This window comes from Phocoena sinus, chromosome 21 (assembly GCF_008692025.1).
Source record: "Phocoena sinus isolate mPhoSin1 chromosome 21, mPhoSin1.pri, whole genome shotgun sequence".
NCBI lineage: Eukaryota > Metazoa > Chordata > Mammalia > Artiodactyla > Phocoenidae > Phocoena > Phocoena sinus.
In genome coordinates, this window is record NC_045783.1 from 7,376,816 (window position 1) to 7,396,865 (window position 20,050).

Sequence of the window (20,050 nt, forward strand, 5' to 3'; positions counted from 1 at the left end):
CTTAGAACCACACCACCGGCTTTCTTGAGTCTCCAGGTTTTAGACAACAGATCATGGGATTTCTCAGCCTGCATGGTTGGTTCTGTTTCTCTGGAGGCCCTGTCTCATACAGACCTGCTCCAGGGCTTCTCAGAGTAGGGTTGGGGAACTGCTCGTGATTTAGAAGAAATCATTTTGATATTTGCATGTAGGAGGCACTCTTTCTCTTGATAGGAAGAACCTGCATTTCAGTAGATTCTGCCAATTGAAATCTTTCATCAAAACTACTATGAAAATTAGAAAGGATACAGATCAGTGTTCAAATACAAAAATAATGATAATCACTAATATTTATTGTATGAAGTTTCTATATATGTACACAAGACACTGAGTGTTTTAGAAAATTATTTATTAAAGGGTCTTGTGATCCCTATGGCACTTTTATTGAAGTGATTCCCTGAAAGAAGAGATCCCCTGTTTTTGGAGAATTGGAATCACACCATGGGCCCAGAAAGAAAAAGCAGCTGCAGGTGCCCTAGGATTAGATGGTGAAGACTAACTAGAGTTGAGATGATTACTTGGATAGGAACTTGGAACAAGTCTCTTTCATAAAGGTGGTTTTAGTTGCAGCTTTTTCAGTTATCGCTGAAAAGACAAGCTTGGAAAGTCTTCAGTGGTGATGTGCAGTATTGATTGTCAAATACTTTTTAGGCTGAAGACACCTCGGTGCTTGGTTAAATGAATAATAGAAGAGAAGGAAAAGATGGAAAAATACTAGAACAGGCACCCCTGGATCCTAGAGTTCAAAGGCAAGGGCAAAGATTTGATATTTGGCACAGTGTTTTGGAATTGGTTTGGGGAATGTACAAAAGTTTAATTAACAGGGATGATTAAATTTCATGAGTGTAAGAGATAAACAATCTTAAAGAATTTTTTTTTTTTTTTTTTTTTTTTTTTTTTTTTTGCGGTACGCGGGCCTCTCACTGTTGTGGCCTCTCCTGTTGCGGAGCACAGGGTCCGGACACGCAGGCTCACCGGCCATGGCTCACGGGCCCAGCCGCTCCGCGGCACGTGGGATCCTCCCAGACTGGGGCACGAACCCGCGTCCCCTGCATCGGCAGGCGGACTCTCAACCACTGCGCCACCAGGGAAGCCCAATCTTAAAGAATTTTAAATTGAGTTGGGGTGGGGAAATGGAGAAGTAGGCAAAAGAAGTGCCAGGGAGAACAAAATATAATTTTCTAAGCGTTTTAATCAATGAGCCCAAGCGATTATTCCAGGGACCTGGGGTCTTTAAGGTAATTAGGACACAACAAAAAGGTAAAACACAAGAAGGATCTGTGAGTTTGTAATGCTGTCAAACATTGCCAGCTGCTAGAGAAATGTGTAACCCTGGAACACTGGCTTGTGTCATCCTGAGAAGCAAGGATGGCATGTTTTCTTCTTGACCTTGGAAACACCTTTTGCTTTCTATGGAAACCATCCCAGTGTTTCTAGGTGAAAAAAGGAACTGTAAAGGTTAATAACTCAGAATGACAACAGAAGTGATAAAAATGTGAAAGAAATACGTGGGTGCACATTTTCAAGTCTAAAAATTCTTTGAAGCTAGAGAAACCCTTAGCTATAGTGCTTAAGCTCTAAAAGATAGTTTAAAAACCATGGGATCAGAGTGTTATATCCCTGTAAGTGATTCTGCACTGCTCAGCTATCCTCCATATCATTGTATTTTGATCATTAACTGTACTGGAAAAGTATTATCTCCTTATATAATATTAGTTTTCTACCATTTGCATATTCTTCATTGATTTGTTATCAACATTTTGATAGTAAAAAATGCCTGTTTCAAATAATGAAAATGGAACAATAGGATTATAATACGGGGTATAGTGTTACAAATCCAGCAAGTAAAATGCTGCAGATGTTAGATGGGTACCAAAGAGGAGGCAGATTTTTTTTTAAATTAATTTATTTTATTTATTTTATTTTTCGCCCTGTTGGGTCTTTGTTGCTGCGTGTGAGCTTTCTCTAGTTGCAGCGAGCGGGGGCTGCTCTTGCAGTGCGCAGTCTTCTCATTGCGGTGGCTTCTCTTGTTACGAGCACAGGCTCTATCTAGGTGTGCGGGCTTCAGTAGTTGGGGCACGCGGGCTTCCGTAGTTGTGGCTCACGGGCTCATTAGTTGTGGCTCACAGGCTCTAGAGCGCAGGCTTAGTAGTTGTGGCTCGAGGGCTCTAGAGTGCAGGCTCGGTAGTTGTGGCACACGGGCTTAGTTGCTCCGCAGCATGTGGGATCTTCCCGGACCAGGGATGGAACCCCTCTCCCTTGCATGCGCAGGCGGATTCTTAACCACTGTGCCACGAGGGAAGTCCCAAGGAGGCAGATTCTTTAATGGGGGAGGATCAAAGAAGAGGAGATGGTTTTGGGGGATAAATAGGTTTCATTAACCTGTTAGGAGGGATAGAAGGGCATTTCAAAATGAAAATGATGGTTAAGTAATAACATGGAAAAAATGTACAGAGCATGTCATGGGATTAACACGCAGTTCAGTGAGGCTGGGTGGTAGGAGATGATGCTGGGAAGGAATATTGGAGTTAGGTTGAATATTTAGTGTAGAAGTTGGGGCTTTATCCTGTAGGAATGAGGAGACTTTGAAAAATGCTTTTGTAGACTTACTAAATAGTAAATTACTAATTACATTGCTCAAAAAAGCACGCTGTATATTTTTCCCATCTGCTCAGCTCACACCCCACCTTCAACATCCACAGGTAACCACTTTTATTTGTTTTTATGTGTGTCCTCCTGAAGGCTCTTTATGCAAATGTAAGTGTACATTATTATCTCTGCCCTTGTACACAAAAGGTAGCACTTTACACTTTTCCTATTTTGCTTTTTTTCCCTAAAAATATACATTTTAGAGCTTTCCTGTATTTTTTAAAAGCTAAATGCTTTGGAATTACTGTAGTTTATTCTACTGGTTTCCTACTGCTATCTTAGTGGTTTTAATCTTTTACAAGCAATGTAAAACCATCAGTTTGCATGCAGCAAGGAAACCTCAAGAATAAATTGCAAGAACGAGGATTGTTGAGTTCAAAAGATACTGAATTTCTAATTTTGATAGTCATCAAGGATTGTCACCTGTAGGAATTATGTTCATTTATATTCTGCATGGTACTTCTTTTTTAATAGCTTTACCAACAATGAGTGATCCAGCTTTCAAATTTTGATAGTCTTATCGGTGAAATAAAGGAAGCTTGGAGTAGTTTAATAATCACTTTTCTTATTAAGAGTGGATTTGAGCATCCTTTTTGTATGTTGAGGTTCCTTTGTGTTTATTTTCTAGAAACTCACTATTCACTGCTTTTGCCTGTCTTTGATTGAGTCAATTGTCTTTTACTTATAAATTTAAAGGTGTTAATTATAAGTTAGTTATAGAAACCTTAAAGGTCATATGAGTTGCACATGTTTTATTTCCTAATAGATTGTTTGCCTTTTGACTTTTCTCACAGTGTTTGTTCGTTTTGTTTTCATACACTCCTTAGTGGTTGGAACGGTCTACATTTTTCCAGGATTACACATACATTCTACCATTCTAAGTCTTTTGTTTAATACCAACTCTTAAACTCTGATGTATTTTTTAGTTTATCTTGATGCAAAGTGTGAGATAATAAAACAAGTTATATTTTTGTGTCTAATTAGTTGCCTCCAAATATACTATTTCTTAATGATCATCTTTCCTTAATTGACTTGCATTTTATGATGCATCTAGAATAGACGGCAATTCTGCCTCAGTTCAATTACAAATGCCCTGGAGTTCTGATAAACAGAGCAAGATTTTTCAAATGTATATTCAGTGAGTATCAATATCATGCAGAAGAAAATGTAAAAAATAAAAATAATAAAACCCAGGGAAATAAAAACAAGACAAAGAAAATGAAGGGAAATAGCCTTCTCACATATCACATGTATATTATCAAGCTCCAGTAATAAAACTGCATGATTTTATGAACCTCATGAATGATTTACAGCCCAATGGATCACCATAGGGCTTCCAGTATAAAGTCTTGGAAGGGACACCAAGTCCTGTTGTCTGCAGCCGTGTTTATTGCTAGATGTCTGTTTTGAGGATTCTGGAGCTTGGAAGTTACCTGTGTTTAAAAGGGGTGAAAGGTATGGAAAGACCGAGATGGAAGTGAGAGAGTATCTCCATGGGATCACAGCAACTATTGAGAGATTGAAGGTGGGTGGTGAGGAATCGGTGGGGAAAGATGACTCAGCGTTTTCTAACCTGGGAGGTGCTTTCAACCTCCTAAAACACGCTTGAGAGGAAGATAACCAGGCAGCTTTGCAGATCTGAGTCTGAGTTTCTGATTTAGAGTAACAGAGGTCAGCTTGGGAGTCAGTATCAGACCTTCAGTGTGGCAATGGAGTGACCATCCAGAGAGAGTAGAAAGCAGGCAAAGACTAGGACCGAGGATGGAACTTTGAGACACATCTGCATTTAAGATATGGTAATGTGGAATAATCAGAGGGTTAGGAAGCATATATGGAGAGAATCCTGGGTAAATACAGGGGAACAGGGCTGGAGGAAATAAGCTGGGGGTGGCCCTGCACTCTCTTCCATTTCTTGGGCTCTCGACAACAGTAATGTGATTGGGTCCCCCAATCTGTGAATGAAAAAATGGAGGCAAAAGAAGGGGATCCTGTATTGTTCAGAGCACATGAGAAGAGCCTGCAAGTGTGGAAAGAGGAACGTGTTTCTTTGTTTTCTGACATCTGTCAGGAAATCCCCTTAAAATAGGACAGAAAGGTCCATCTCTTAACGTTTCTGGGTCTCTCAGAGTATTTCCTCTGATGACAAGTTCACGTTGGCAGGAATCAGGCCTTCTCTTGCTCGTCAGCCTCAGTATTTGTTTTCCATAAATTAAAATTCAATTAAAATCCAATCCGCCTCCCTTTACCTACAATCCCGTGGCTGGTTCTGCTCTCTGAAGTTAATACACAGTCAGAGTAATAAACACCGTGGGATCAACCAAGAAACTGAAAGTCATGGGTCTCTTACCTGAAGGCTCGAGCTGAGAACTGGCAGATCAAGTTTGATCAAACCCGGAGTTAATCAGAGGATCGGTTGACTATAGCAAGCTCCCATAATAAACCCTTTGAAGTGGAAACATGGAAACTCTAACAAGATCAGTCTAAATCAGGGATTGACATCATTTCAGAATTAGGTTGCCAAGATGCTGAGCCCATTCTTTTTCTATCGTGCCAGGTGTGGAGGGTTAACGCCACCTAAGCATCCCTTCCTTTCCCAATAGAAACTTCCCCAGTCATCAGGATACCATTGTCCCAATCATGTTTCTCCTGTCATTGCGTGTGATGATCAGTTATTCAGACCTAGGAGACACCATTAATGCCCTCAGGGAATATGGGGTCTATTGGAGCAGAAAATGAGAGGCAGTTTTAGATTACTGAACATTCTCAAGAGGGAAAATGGGAAGAAATTACTTCAGGATGAGTCAACCAAAGTAGGCAAATTTTGTTAACCAGAAGGTGAAAGAGAGGCACAAGCCATCTAGAAGTTGGGATTTGAAAGGGCACCGAAAGGAAGGTGGGAAATTCCAGACTTAGATTTGCCAAATTTCCTTGTGGATAGCCCTTTCTGATATCTACTTTGAACAAAAATATTATGAGATGCTCGTGACAGCTTTATATCTGCACGGGAGTCTAACTATAATAGAAGTTTTTTTTTTTTTTTTTAATGTTTTGATGCTTTTGTTACCTATATACTATGTATATCCTTTTTTATTTATTTTATTTTAATTTTTGCTAGAAGATAGAGTTCAGTGCTGTCAGGCGAATCACTGCATTTAATTCTCTTTGCCTTTTGCTCTTTTTGCTTTTGTCTTATTCTTTAATGATGGGCTGCTGTTTCTTGTCTTCCTCTTTTCTAAGAACAGTACATAAATAAGGTTTTTAAGAGTGCATTAAGAGGGCCATCAGGCTATTTTGTATAAACCCAAAAATACACAGAAGCATTTCAACACATGAAACATAGAGCTGAAAGTAGAGCAAGTATTCGTAGGATTAGGTACATTTTCTTTTGTTTTTGTTAGACTTACTAAATTGCTCCTATTAATATAATGTTCTCATGCATAATGTAACAGCTGAGAGCAAAGAGTAAAGTTTGAGAACCCTACATCTTGAGAAGCTGCATCACTCCCATAAAGGTGGGAAGCAGCTTGTGCCAAATCCCCACACGCCACACTCTGACACACCTGTAATGCAAGGGTGGTGCGAACTGCCTGATTTCCTACAGCAAGTCATATCAAAATATTTCATCAAAGTTAATTAAATTTTTCAGTATTCCTTGAGAGAAGAACAAGGTATTGTCATCTTAAAAATAGATCTGTAAACAGACGGAAGAGAGTTTGGGAGATGGGACTTTAATGAAACAAGAGAGGGAAAAATACATTAAGGAGGAAATCACAGTGAATCATAGGATGTTAGAGTTTAAGCAGTCCTCAGAGACCGTCTGTTCCAAGCCCTCATTTTAGGGTGGGGGAGCTGAGGTCCATGCATGTTATGTAAGGTCTCAGAGCGCCATAATGACTCAGATTCCTGCTCTGTGAACGTAACTCTCTGGGAGAATGTTAGGCACTTGTGAGTATTTCATTCATTTTTTTTTCACCCACTAGGGTACTCTTGGGTGCTTTGAAATAGTAATTTCCCTACAGTAATCTTGAGCACAGAGGCTATCATACTGTGCAGAAATTAAGCTGGCCTTTAGGAATTACTCAAAACGGTCTAGGGTCTGGGATACTCAACCTTATAGCTCCAGAAATTCAATTTTGATCACTTACCAAGAAATGAACGGCGCTGGGGAATTGACGGATGCAATACTGACTTATGTACCATAAAGATAAATGTGCTTCTCTATGAAAAGTTGGAATTAGTGGGTGAATGAACTCTGTAAAACGTGTAATTCTGTGCATGGAAATTACATTGGTGACAAGAATAAGGTAATTATAATTGTTGTCATGCCTCATGGTTAGGTCCATGCCGAAATCCCAGTTATGGCTAAAGCATCTTCATTAACATTGTGGCCTGACATGATATTCATATCTTCTTTGGGGACAAATGAAGAGTTTGTAGAAACTACCCTGTTTTGAGTAGCGGGGAACTTAGCCAATCCTTGCTGTACACGGTCTGGTAGTGAGAAGCATTCTGATTTAAGACTCCAAAGACATGGGTTCTAGTCTCAGTTGTACTGTTGTGTAAGTACTATAACCCTGGGAAAGTCAAGAGATTGCTCTGAGCTTGAACTTTCTCATCTCTGAAATGTGGAAATGGATCTTGGTGAATTCCAAAGTATTTTCCAAAGCTCACAGTCTGAAACTTCAAGGAGCATTCCTTTTCTAGACACCACAAGCCCTTATCTTCTTGACTCCCTGCTTTGTATTGACACCAGTCATGGTATTTCCATTGATTTGTCATAATTTAATGAGACACAGTATCTTAGTCAAGATCTTCTAGAGGGCAGGTTATCTGGCAATAGGAGGGATAAGGTCCTCCTTTAAAGTTGCCCCAGAGACCAAACTTCTGCAGCCTGTGTATGTTGGACATTGCCTTTCCGGCACCTACCATTCTTGTTTTGCGATTTCTCTAGTGCCCTCAGAGGCAGCCACCATGCTCCACGGTTGTAACACTTCTCGTTGCTCTCAAATTGTTGGAGTTCCATGAGGACTTGCTCTCACGTGGACTTGGCCTCCACGCACACTGCATCTCAGCTGACCACTGGTGAAGCTGAAGCAGAGTTGATGCCACTGCTTACCAGAAGTTATTACCATCTTGTTGAATGCTATGGACTGAATGTTTGTGTCCCTTCACATTCATGTGTTGAAGCCCTGATCCCCAATGTGATGGTATTTGGAGGTGGGACCTTTGGGAGATAAATGGATTTAAATGAGGTCATGTGGATGGAGCCCCTTGATGGGATTAGTGCCCTTATAAGAACAGGAAGAGACAGAAGGACCTCTCTCTCTCTTTGCCTCTCTCTGCCTCTCTGTGTCTCTCTGTCTGTCTCTGTCTCTCTGTCTATCCGTCTATCTTTCTCTCTCCATGCATGCACAAGGAAAGGCATGTGAGGACATACCCAGAAAGAAGGCTTTCACCAAGAACCCAACCATGGTGGCACCCTCACCCTGATGTCAGACTTCCAGCCTCTAGAACCATGAGAAATAAGTTTGTTGTTTAAGCCACCCAGTCCATGGTACTTACTATAGCCTCCCAATCTAAGACACATACATCCATAAAGGGCTCCAGCTGCTTTTGGGTAGATGAGCAATCCTACTGCAGAGTTCCATCTCAAGGGCCTGCTTTTTAGAAGCACTATGGCACCAATTGTCTTAGCCTGGGTCGCCCATGAAGCAGAGCCCAAGGAGAATCTCAATCTGTTCTCAGTTTACTTGGGAGTTTCAAGGTTAAGGGTATAGATGAAGGGAAAGTATGAGAGAAGGAAACACGGGAAGCATGGTCCTCTTGTTACTGCACTGGCTGCCACTTCACCAAGAGCTGGGAGAGAGGCAGTGGGTTTGTGGGCAGGTGTGTTTCTTGGAGTGTGGGATTGTGAATGTGTGCAAGTGGGAAAATCACACACTCAGCTCAGAGTGATACACAGAGGGGAGAAAGAAGGCTCATCTGTGCACTTGGTTTCTTCTCACCTCACCTCTCCCATTGGCTGCACCCGCCCCCCCAAGGGCAGGTGGTTTCTCCCAGACTCCTCTGTTGTACCTTCTGATGCCGTGGGTGCCTCTGAGGATACCACATGCCATCCGATGGTGGGCCCTTTCATCTACACCCAGAACGCCAGGGTAGGCATGTGGGGCGTGAGGGTCTTGAGGCCCAGGGCTCAGTCAGACGGTCACCATTTGGAAAGCATGGCAAGATGCGACAGAGGAGATGGTGCAGTTCCAGACTCGGGTGGACTCTTCAGAAACAAGGAAGACTTTGAAAAACTCTAAAAATGCACATGGCATTTTTGTTTACACAATAGCTCAAGTCCCAGAGCTCTACTGGCCAGCGTAGAGCTGATAATAACACTGTATCGTACACTTAAAAATGTGCTAAGAGGGTAGTTCTTATGGTGAGTGTTCTTATCACAAAAAATAATTATAAACGAAGAAGGCAGGAGGAAATGTTTGGAGGGGATGGATGCTTACAGCAGAGATGGTGGTGATGGTTTCAGAGAGTGTACTTATCCCCGAAGTGTCAAGTTACATACATTCAGTATGTGCAGTTCTTTGTATGTCAGTCATACCTTAGTAAAATGGTTTATTATTGTTATTATTACTATTATTATTTTCAACGAATTGCTTTGTAGTTAATGGAGCAATCTCATCACGGGTCATATCTTGTTTGTTTTAACCTGGAGACAGTTAATCCAGGATGATCTGGTTAGTTCCACCAGGAGAGATAGCTGTTTGGCTGCCTTAATTTGAAGTTGTCTTTCTGACCAGTTCCTTCTTTTCCTGAAAGTGTGATAATAGATAAAGATCAGCAGAGTAAATGTGTGAAAACTAGGATATAGACTTACCTGTGAGGTCTTAAAAGAGTCAGCATCTTTCGCTGTGCCTCAGTTACTCACTGTAAGTCAGATGCAAATGCTGAAGACCCCTGCGTTTTCTGCAGACTCAGGCATCTAATGCCTCCTTGTCATTTGTACACCTGGTGGCTCCTCACTCTTGGGACTCTGGGATTTTGACTTTAGGCTGAAGTCTGCTGATGGACTGAATAAAATGCTTGGTTTTCTTAGAATGTTAGCACATAAAGCGATCTTAATGCAAACCCTTCGTTCGAGAGATGAGGGTATTGGGGGCTAAAGAATTTCTGACTATCCCAAATATATGCGGTGCTTCTCTTAGAAAATCCTTCTTTTTCTTATGGTTTAGGGAGGAAATATGCCATCACCTTTCCCCAAGTAGCAAAGAGTCAGCCAGCTGTGTGGAAGAACCAATAAAAAGACATTTTTGTCTTTTAATATGAAAATTATCTTGTACCTAAATATCTCCCTTAAATGATAAGCACATGAAGTCTGAGGACTTTAAGAGTAAAGTAAAAGATGATGGCCATCCAGACAGCATGAAGTGAAATCATAAGAAATATAAAATCTCACTCCCACCCCCAGTCTTCCTAAATCACCTTTCCTCTTGGTAATAGGCTCGGGACTGAGTTGGAAGATTTTCAAGAAGACAAAATCAGATAATGCCATTCTCTTTTCCAGAGAAATAGCTGTACATTTCCTCTGGCTGAAAATTCCCATCAGCCAATGGATTTTGCCAATATCAATATTGATAAAAAAGAATATTATCCCCAAACTCTACAGTTCTAGAAGATGAAAGGGGATGATATTCTGAGAAATTGGTTTCTAGGGCTTTAAATTGTGTGTGTAGTACGTGTGTGTGTGTGCACGCACGCATGTGAAATAGGGTAGGATATATATCTAGAGAGAGAAGAGAAAGAGGTGGTATGTATAGGGTGCTGACAGTAATGTCATCAATTGGGTGCTGACAGTAATGTCATCAATTAACAGAATCTGTAGATTGAAAGTGATCTTAGAGGTCATCTAGACGAATCTTCCAATTTCAATGGAGATCAAAGTGAGGCTCAGAGAAGTGGCTTGATAATTAGGAACATACACACAATGACCATTTAATTTTCGAGTCTTGAAGCCTTCTGCTTTAATTTTTGCTAGGGTGTGAAAAAATAGTCACGCATAAAGGAATAATTAATGAGCAAAGAGAAAGTCTCCATCCAATAAAGGAATAGAGGCATGTATTCTGCCCATGTTTTGTAACTTCTTTCTCCAGCTCCTTCTGCTGCATTATTTAAATGGTAGAAACCGTCTCCCTGAGAGTTGGTGTATTGAATTTCCCTGCACGTGTTCTGAGAGATTGAGTTCATTTGACTGTTGATTCCTTAGTGCAGCGAGGTATCCCAGAAAGAGATGCAGAGGTAATTTAATTGAAGACCTTAGCTTCCATTTTGGCCCTTCTTTTCAGATGCCCATGTAGTATTCCAGCATAGCCATGGTATCCTGCGGACTCAAAGTGAAAAATACGTTACCGGGGCTCACAAACTTTACGCTCACGTAGTACAGTTTTATAGCATGGTTCAGTTGATCACAAAATAAAAAGGACCCAAGCAGTACACTCTGGAGAATGTGACTTGCAACTGTAACCATTAGGGAGAAAAGTGCCCAGATATCCACGGAGTTGTGGGAAAGAGAATCTCTTACAGCATCAGGGTGACTTAGCAGGGACTCCTGTGTCTGTGTGGTGATGTGCTGCTCCTGGAATATTCTGGGCCCAGTCCTTCTACTATGCAAAGCCCTTTTGTTGATGACTCAGCACTTATTATTTATTTTAAACATTGATTTACATAGATCTCAATTCAGTCCCTTTGTGAAAAGTCCCACCTGTGTTTTGTAGCCAGCTAAATCTTTTAAAAAGTACTTTTAGGTACATTTATATGTATCTACATACATCATGCACACATATACCTATGTAATTACGTACAAACACATATTTATATACACACACATACATCTATGAACTAAAAATAAACTAGATTATTCATTTGCTTGGGTACTTTTGAAAAATAGTTGACGAGATATTCCTGAAGTCAGGGCGGTACTGGAAAATTCCACCAGAGGGCAAGTCCAAAACCAGGTTTTTGTGGGAATGGGCAGACGTGGCTATTGGGGACACCAAAGAGCTTGAAACTTTTCAGTGAAATAACTAACCCTTACTTTCCCCACACGTTGGATTTCGCCTCTGCAATTACCGCCCTGCAATGGAGTTCTGTTCAGTTAACAATCCCTGATGAGAGGCTGATTAGGACAGGCCTGCATGTAGCTACCTGGATCCCCATCCCTGCCAGCCCAGCCTTCACACCCTGTGGACCACTTGTCCACACACGATGCTCTTCCACACCGCCGAATCCCCCAGCGAGGCCGCTTCCTGAGGATGGGTTTTCCTCTCGCCAGCCCATTCACAGCATTTGCTCAGAGCCAGTCTACTAAAGAGAGACATTCTGGGGCTTCCCTGGTGGCGCAGTGACTGAGAATCTGCCTGCCAATGCAGGGGACATGGGTTCGAGCCCTGGTCTGGGAAGATCCCACATGCCGCGGAGCAACTAGGCCTGTGAGCCACAACTACTGAGCCTGCGCGTCTGGAGCCTGTGCTCCGCAACGAGAGAGGCCGCGATAGTGAGAGGTCCACGCACTGCAATGAAGAGTGGGCCCTATTTGCTGCAACTGGAGAAAGCCCTCACACAGAAACGAAGACCCAACACAGCCATAAATTAATTAATTAATAATAATTTTTTTTTTAAAAAAAGAGACATTCTGGGCCCCAGAGGACAGGAATACGTGCTCGGCTGTCTGGTGGAGTCCCATAAGTAACAATGCTGGTCCACGTGGGTGGGCTTTTGGGGTATAGTTTTCCTAGAAAAAAGAACTGATGAGTGGAAGTCGCGCAAAAGTATGACCCACGTCTGAGGGCCTTGAGTGGTAAAGCCACCATTTTAGGTCAAAAGAGGTTTCAAGGAAGGAATGAGCAAAAAGAGGGCGTCAAGGAGATGTGGAGAGGACTGAGTCGGGAGTTATGCCAACAGTGCAGCCAGTGATCAAGGCAGGACTCATAAACCAGCAGTTCAAACCACGGGACCCGGCTAGCGTGAAAGCAAACACGTTTGCCTCGAGGTGAGGTACTGGACGTAATCATTAAATGAAGTTCTTATATCTACATAAATGAGTACATAGATAGATATACACACATACACCTAGATGGTTTATACATATACAACATATATACATACACACATTTATATTTGGGAGGGAAAGGGGGGCAAGGAGAGAGGGGAGGATGGAGAGAAGAGAACGAGACTGCCGATCACGTGCAAGGCTACTCAGGAGACCTTTCCTATTTAACCACTGGCACAAAAGTGACTTCCCTCCCTTGTTAAAATTAACATTTGCCTTTAGGTCCTTACCTTTCCTCAAGTTCACAGCTCTCCTCTGAGGCAGCTGAGGGCAAAACTGCATGAACTAAAGGTCAGGAGAACTATTTCCACGGCTTCCACCCTCCATCTCCACTGTGGGGACACAGGGACTTGTGTGGCGCTGGGGGGTACTGGGCTGCGCTTCGGGGCTGGAGGGCAGATGGAAGGACATGGTCCAGGGAGAAAGGGGAGGATTTGCTGCAACAGAATATCAGAGTGGAACCTCACGCCTCACCTCAGGACAATATTGACACATATACACACAGAAATTTAAAAAAAAAAAATCGGGTAAAGTCAGACATCATCACTGACATATTGATTATTCTCATTCCATCGGAGACCTGGGTCTCCCACGGAACTGCCGACCTCCGCGCTGCCCATCATCCTGCAGGTTATCGTCTCTACACCGCCTCCGTCTGCGTCTCCCAACAATTCCACACCGACCGTGGGAGTCAACCTCATCTCAAATACTCCACCTTTTTCCTGAACGTTCCTTTCTCCTTGCCTCGAATGGAGCCTGGGTGTTCTCTGAGACACAGGGAACTCCTGCTGAATCCCTTTAAAGATGCACCGTTTTCACTTCTGAACCTCACACAGCTTAAGTGTGGGACATCGGCCCCTGCCCTTTTTGTTTCCATGCTGGTTCTAGACCATTCTTTATAGCTATAAAATTAAATATATATATTAAATAGATTATATTAAAATTATATTAAATAATTTTAAATTAAAATATATTAAAATTAAATATATGTGTATATATAACTTCATAAAATTGCATATGAATTATAAAAACAATATAATAGTATGATTCACACATTCACGTAGGTATTGCAGTATTTTTTTTTAATATCTGTATTGGAGCATAATTGCTTTACAATGGTGTGTTAGTTTCTGCTGTATAACAAAGTGAATCAGTTATACATATACATATATCCCCATATCTCCTCCCTCTTGCATCTCCCTCCCTCCCTCCCACCCTATCCCACCCCTCTAGGTGTTAACAGAGCACCAAGCTGATCTCCCTGTGCTGTGCGGCTGCTTCCCACTAGCTATCTGTTTTACGTTTGGTAGTGTATATATGTCCATGCCACTCTTTCACTTCGTCCCAGCTTACCCTGCCCCCTCCCCGTGTCCTCAAGTCCATTCTCTACGTCTGTGTCTTTATTCCTGTCCTGCCCCTAGGTTCTTCAGGACGTTTTTTTTTTAGATTCCATATGTATGTTAGCATACGGTATTTGTTTTTCTCTTTCTGAGTTACTTCACTCTGTATGACAGTCTCTAGATCCATCCATCTCACTGCAAATAACTCAATTTTGTTTCTTTTTATGGCTGGTATTGAGTATTAAATAGAAACAGAAGTTACCAGTCCTTCTTAACTCCAGTCTCATCTTTAATTTTTGTTCTGTTTTGTTGTTCTTCTGATAATATAACTCTATATAGCATGTGTGTACCTCTATTTCTTTATAACTAATTTTATATAACATTTAAAGATCCTTCTCAATGAAAGATGAAGAAATTGTGCTACTTCTGCCTAACTCGCTCCTACCTTTCTGTGTTTTTTCATTGCCTTATTCTTTTTTAGTGTTTTATTGGTTATATTTATCACTATGTAATTCTTCATTTCTTCTTTGATCTACTTAAGAGAGTACATCAATTTCCCCACTAAGTAAGAAGAATAAGTTAATGTCCTTCTAATATTTTCTTCTTGTCCTTTCCAAGTCCAAACTTTTCTGTGAAAATATTTCTACCACGTCAGAGTTTATAACGTTTGCATTTTGTACTGTGCTGTAATCAGTGCTTTGATATTTTGTCTGTAGATTGGAAAAAATAGCTGGAATGCTGTCATTCTGCTCTACATAAATATTATTTGTTGCAAAGTCACATAGCAGGATTGGACCTGTAGGGCATCCAATGTCGTTCAACAGTTCAACACCATCAACTCTCTGATGTGTAACGCTGAACACCTGAGAAAAATCTCACAGTGATGTACTTGATTGGCTGCTCGAAAGCCCACCACATTTTAGATTTAAAATAATAACAATAGTAATAATAACAACAAAAATGACAACAACTGTGAGCCTCAGTTTTGAAGAATAGGCACTTGGAATAATACAGGTTGTTAATAGCTGAGCATCCCCCTCTTGGTTAAGTTCTGGATGCTTTGCTGTTGCCATGGAAGCAGGAGCTCCTCTGAGAGAAGGAGGTTCTTTATCACTTCCCTGGGACACGCATCATGAATGTCTGCTGGACTTCTAAGCACCTGCCCCCACCCCCATGACCACAGTGGCTTCCTTAGTTACTAAACTTAGGACTTTCCACTGCACTAGGCCAAAAAAGTCAAGACCCTGTTACCAGAGGAAAATCTCATTGGTTCCCGATGCTTGTATTTAGCTGTGATTTTATTTGTCCATGAAGAAGAACTGAGGATTTATGGCAACTTTTGCTGAAAGGTCTATCAGCGTTGACTGACTGGAAGATCTTCAAAAAGTGCTCCAAGATCCTCCAGACGTTGTGCTGTCCCAAATCAGGGTCATGGATACTCTAGCAGTAAAAGCTGCAAAAGACACCAATATTAGTGCCCATATATATAAAAAAAAAAAATCCCATGAGGACAACTAGGGGAAACTGGAAATGGTTAAGAAGTCAGTGCTTGTTTGTTTGTGTGTTTCTTCTCTTGGTTGCACTTATTGGCAGGAATGGAACAAAACAATAGAATTAAACGTGTTAAGGGTCCATATTGGGTCTCTTCCTTGCTCTATCAAGCAAAGCAAGGCAGCATGCTGTTTTTTCCTTATGATAAAATGCTTGCTCATTTTACAAAATACAGGAACCATGGATAAGCAGAAAGACATGAAAAACTCCCAAAAGCCCACCATGCAGAGATAATCTGTTAATATTTTAATTTAATGATAATAATGTCCATTGATTTATTCTGACAATGAGTTCATAATACAGATTTTGTCAAATTGCTTTTTCCCTTAAAAATACTGTTTGAGGGCTTCCCTGGTGGCGCAGTGGTTGAGAGTCCGTCTGCCGCTGCAGGGGACACGGGTTCATGCCCCGGTCCGGGAAGATCCCACATGCCGTGGAGCAGCTAGGCCCGTGAGCCATGGCCGCTGAGCCTGCGCGTCCGGAGCCTGTGCTCCACAACGGGAGAGGCCACAACAGTGAGAGGCCCACATACCACAAAAAAAAAAAAAAAAAAATACTGTTTGATAATTTTCAGGTCAATATAATTTCAAATTAATAATTTACTCCTTCAATTTATAGTCTAATAAAGACATAGGATTCTATTCTATGTATATATCATAACTTTTAACCAATCTTTTATCACTGGACATTTCATTTTTAGTAGTACTTAACATACTGTTATGTAACAGTATTTTGCACACGTACATTGTGATTTCCTTAAAGCAATTCCTAGAAGCAAAATTTCTAGTTCACAAGCTTTGTTGTTTTGTTTTTAACATGTTGTAAAATGGCCCTTGAACTTTGAGTTTTACCAGTGCACTGTAAGGTTGCATTTTTTATATCCTTCTGAATGGCGGGCATTAGAAATATTTATTTTTATAGAAGAAATTTAGTCATATTTTATTTATTAGTTCTTTCTTTTTTGGAGCAAATGATTTTTATTATTATTTTTTTTCTTTTCCAAATACACCGAAGCATCAGTGCCAGCATCGGATGCAATCCTGGGCCACAGGTCGGCACATTCCTTTGCAGCTGGTCCTGTGAGGGCAGAACCTTTCATCTCGCCTTCATTGTTTACTATGACCCCCACGTTATCTTCAAAATAAAGAAACACACCATCTTTTCTCCGGTATGACTTTCATTGTCGAATTACCACGGCTGGATGTACCTTCTTTCTGAGCTCTGGTTTGCCTTTCTTGACGGTGGCCATCACCGTGTCACCCGCACCAGCAGCAGGAAGTCCATTCAGTCGTCCCTTGATCCCCTTCACAGAGATGATATACAGATTTTTGGCTCCTGTGTTGTCAGCACAGTTGATCACGGCTCCAACCGGAAGACCCAAGGAAATCCGGAATTTCGCACCAGAGGACCCACCACATCCTCGCTTCAACATCTTGAACACCGGAAAGGGACAAAAACAAACAAACAAAAAAACCTTGACTAGTTCTTAAAGCTAGTTTTAGTTTAATTGGTTTTCTAGGTTCCAAAACAAAAAGTGGCATTAAAAACTTATACTTGAGCAATGATCATTACAACATTACCCGAAGAGGGACAAACTATGAAATGCAGCTTCAATTTTGTGTTAATATTTTCAGGATCCTTCCTTAGCCTAATTCTTGTCCTTCACCCTTTTTTTGGGGGGAGGGGATGCAACACAAGGACACACAAGATTCAATACTCTCAGATTCTGGAATAATCCTGTAAATCCATCCACAGGGATGAAGCCTTATTGAATGATAAGCCTTTATTTAAAATTTATCAGTACTTGCGTTGTTTGTGTTTGTTACCAGTAACGTCTTCGCATTTTACGAGACAAGCAGGAGGCTTAAGCAAATGAAACTTATCAAGAACAATTAAGTTTCAGGAAAGTATTTACTCTCAAGTCTTATGATCAAGCAGGGTATGTAGCTGCCCATTCCAAGTCCCAGTCAGGCCAGTCCTCTTCTTTTGATTTTGTTTACAGAGGACTTGTCAGGATCTTGTGGTCAATCAAATGGTCTAAACATCATGGGAACACTTGGCAAGTCAAGGAGGACAAAGCACCAGCTCAGCCAGGAATTTGAAAATAATCCTCAGAGGCTTCCCTGGAGATCTGTCTCTCTGGGTTATTTGAAATGTCCTGTTGTCACTCATCCAATCATGGACTGCATCTAAAATACCCTGATCTGGGCTTCCCTGGTGGCGCAGCGGTTGAGAGTCCGCCTGCCGATGCAGGGGACGCGGGTTCGTGCCCCGGTCCGGGAGGATCCCGCGTGCCGCGGGGCGGCTGCGCCCGTGAGCCATGGCCGCTGAGCCTGCGCGTCCGGAGCCTGTTGCTCCGCGGCGGGAGAGGCCACAACAGTGAGAGGCCCGTGTACCACACACACACACACACACACACACACACACACACACACACACAAATAATAAAATACCCTGATCTAGAAGTTGCCCCGCCTATATTTGAATGCCACCTGGAGGAGAGGAATAACTATTCGAAAGAACATATTCTATTTTAGAAGAACATTGCTTGAAAAGCTGTGTTGAGCTAAAGATGCTCAATAGCATCCAATCATACATTTTAAAATTACATTAAAAATTAAAGTATATCAGGCACCACTCTAAGTTAGGTGCGTTACCAATTTTAATTAACTTAGTTCTTAATGGGGAGGTACTATGATCCCCATTTCACAGAAGGAGAACCGAGCCAGAGAGAATTTAGAAACGTTGTTCAACGTTACCACGATTGGTGAATGACGGCCCCCTTCAAGCCCAGATAGTCAGACGCCAGAATCAGTGTTTTTAAGGACTGTGTACACTATACTGCTTCTTTTATGCTTGGGTACGACAAAGAGAGACCTAACGAAAGGTCTTTTCCATAGGAACTGTTAACTGCAGTCTTCGAGAACATTAAAGCATGCGACACGGCAATGTCACAAGTGTTGGTTCCAAAGCAGAAGGTCATCATAGATGAGCAAGGTAGAGGTTCTGAACACACAGAAGTGTCCGACTTGATTCTGGATTCAATAGCTCTGAGTGAAATGGTTTGATCCACCGGCTTTTGCACCTATGAGTCGAGGTGACCTGGTGAGCTTAAAACCAGTGCAGATTATTAAATTGTATGCCCTGGAAACACTGATGCTGGTGACTGGGCCAGGGTCAGGAATCTGCATTTTTACCAAAGCTCCCTGGGTGAATCAAACGGACTGTGGTTTGGAGACCATGGGATTTCCTAACTCAGTCTTTCTCAAATTGTGGTCCCTGGAGAGCAGCTTCAGCCTCACCTGGCACTTGGTAGACGTACAAATTCTCTGTCCCCGCCCTGGACTTAGGGATCGTGGAAATCTCTTTTAACAGACCCTACAGATGACCCAAATTCCTGTTAAAGTTTGAGAACCGCTGCCCTAACTTTAAATCAAATCCTCAGGAAACACATGGCGTTAGTCTAGACATCAACTCCCTAGAGAATAATGTCAGCGCTCACACAGCCTTCAACATAATTTTGTATCACCGCTCATTCTGATATTCTTTTTAAATCATGCTTCAATATTTGTTCCCTCTGTACAAAAAGGAAACCAGGTTGCATATAATATTTCTCCAGGGTGAAAATGAAGAGAAAAGAAAACCTACTTTCCTAGGGGATGAAAAAATCAGTAGAGCTGTTTCTGAATCATCCTTAAATTATTCAGTCCTTATGGATAGAAGTTATTCTTTTGGTAAAAATTATTTTTTTGTTTATCATTCAAATGAAATGACACTTGCAGTATCAGACACCATTTGTCACCGTTTTCTCTAAGCCAAGATATTAAAAATTCTTCACAAACACTAATTAGTCTCCTTACCATTTTGGGGGAAGTTGAGGTCAAGGATGTCATCTTCATTGTTTTCGAGAGAAAATGGAGACACGGGAACAATTGTCACCCAATCTGTATTCACTTCCCAACAATTCAATAACAGCATTCTTTCCACTTTTAGCTGACTGTATAGTTACACATATTTGACTTTCAGGTGCTAATTTCTTATATTTTTGGAAGCATTCATTTGTAGTTAACCTTTGGACACATTTTAAGTATGTAATCTTGGCTTACAGCTCATAATGGGCCGTACCTAAGAATAAAATATTATTTTGTTCAGTAATTTAAAATAAATAAACTAAGTAGCTTAAAAAAGACTTATCAATTGTCTGTGACCTTTTATCATTTATCATATAATCAGTGTGCTCTTTTTAACAAACAAAGCCCCTTCTTATCATCCAACGAAAAATGAACAATGCCAGGAATTGTCAGAAATTTTAAGTGCTTTTCCTAAATATCTCCTTATTATCTAGTCTTTGATAGTATTATGTAGA

At 41.3% G+C, this 20,050-nt stretch overlaps 1 pseudogene; it reads right to left on the bottom strand.

The window, feature by feature from the left end:
* Window positions 1–13,326: 13,326 nt before the first annotated feature.
* Window positions 13,327–17,131, bottom strand: LOC116746892 (annotated as a pseudogene).
* Between the last annotated feature and the right edge of the window lie 2,919 nt (window positions 17,132–20,050).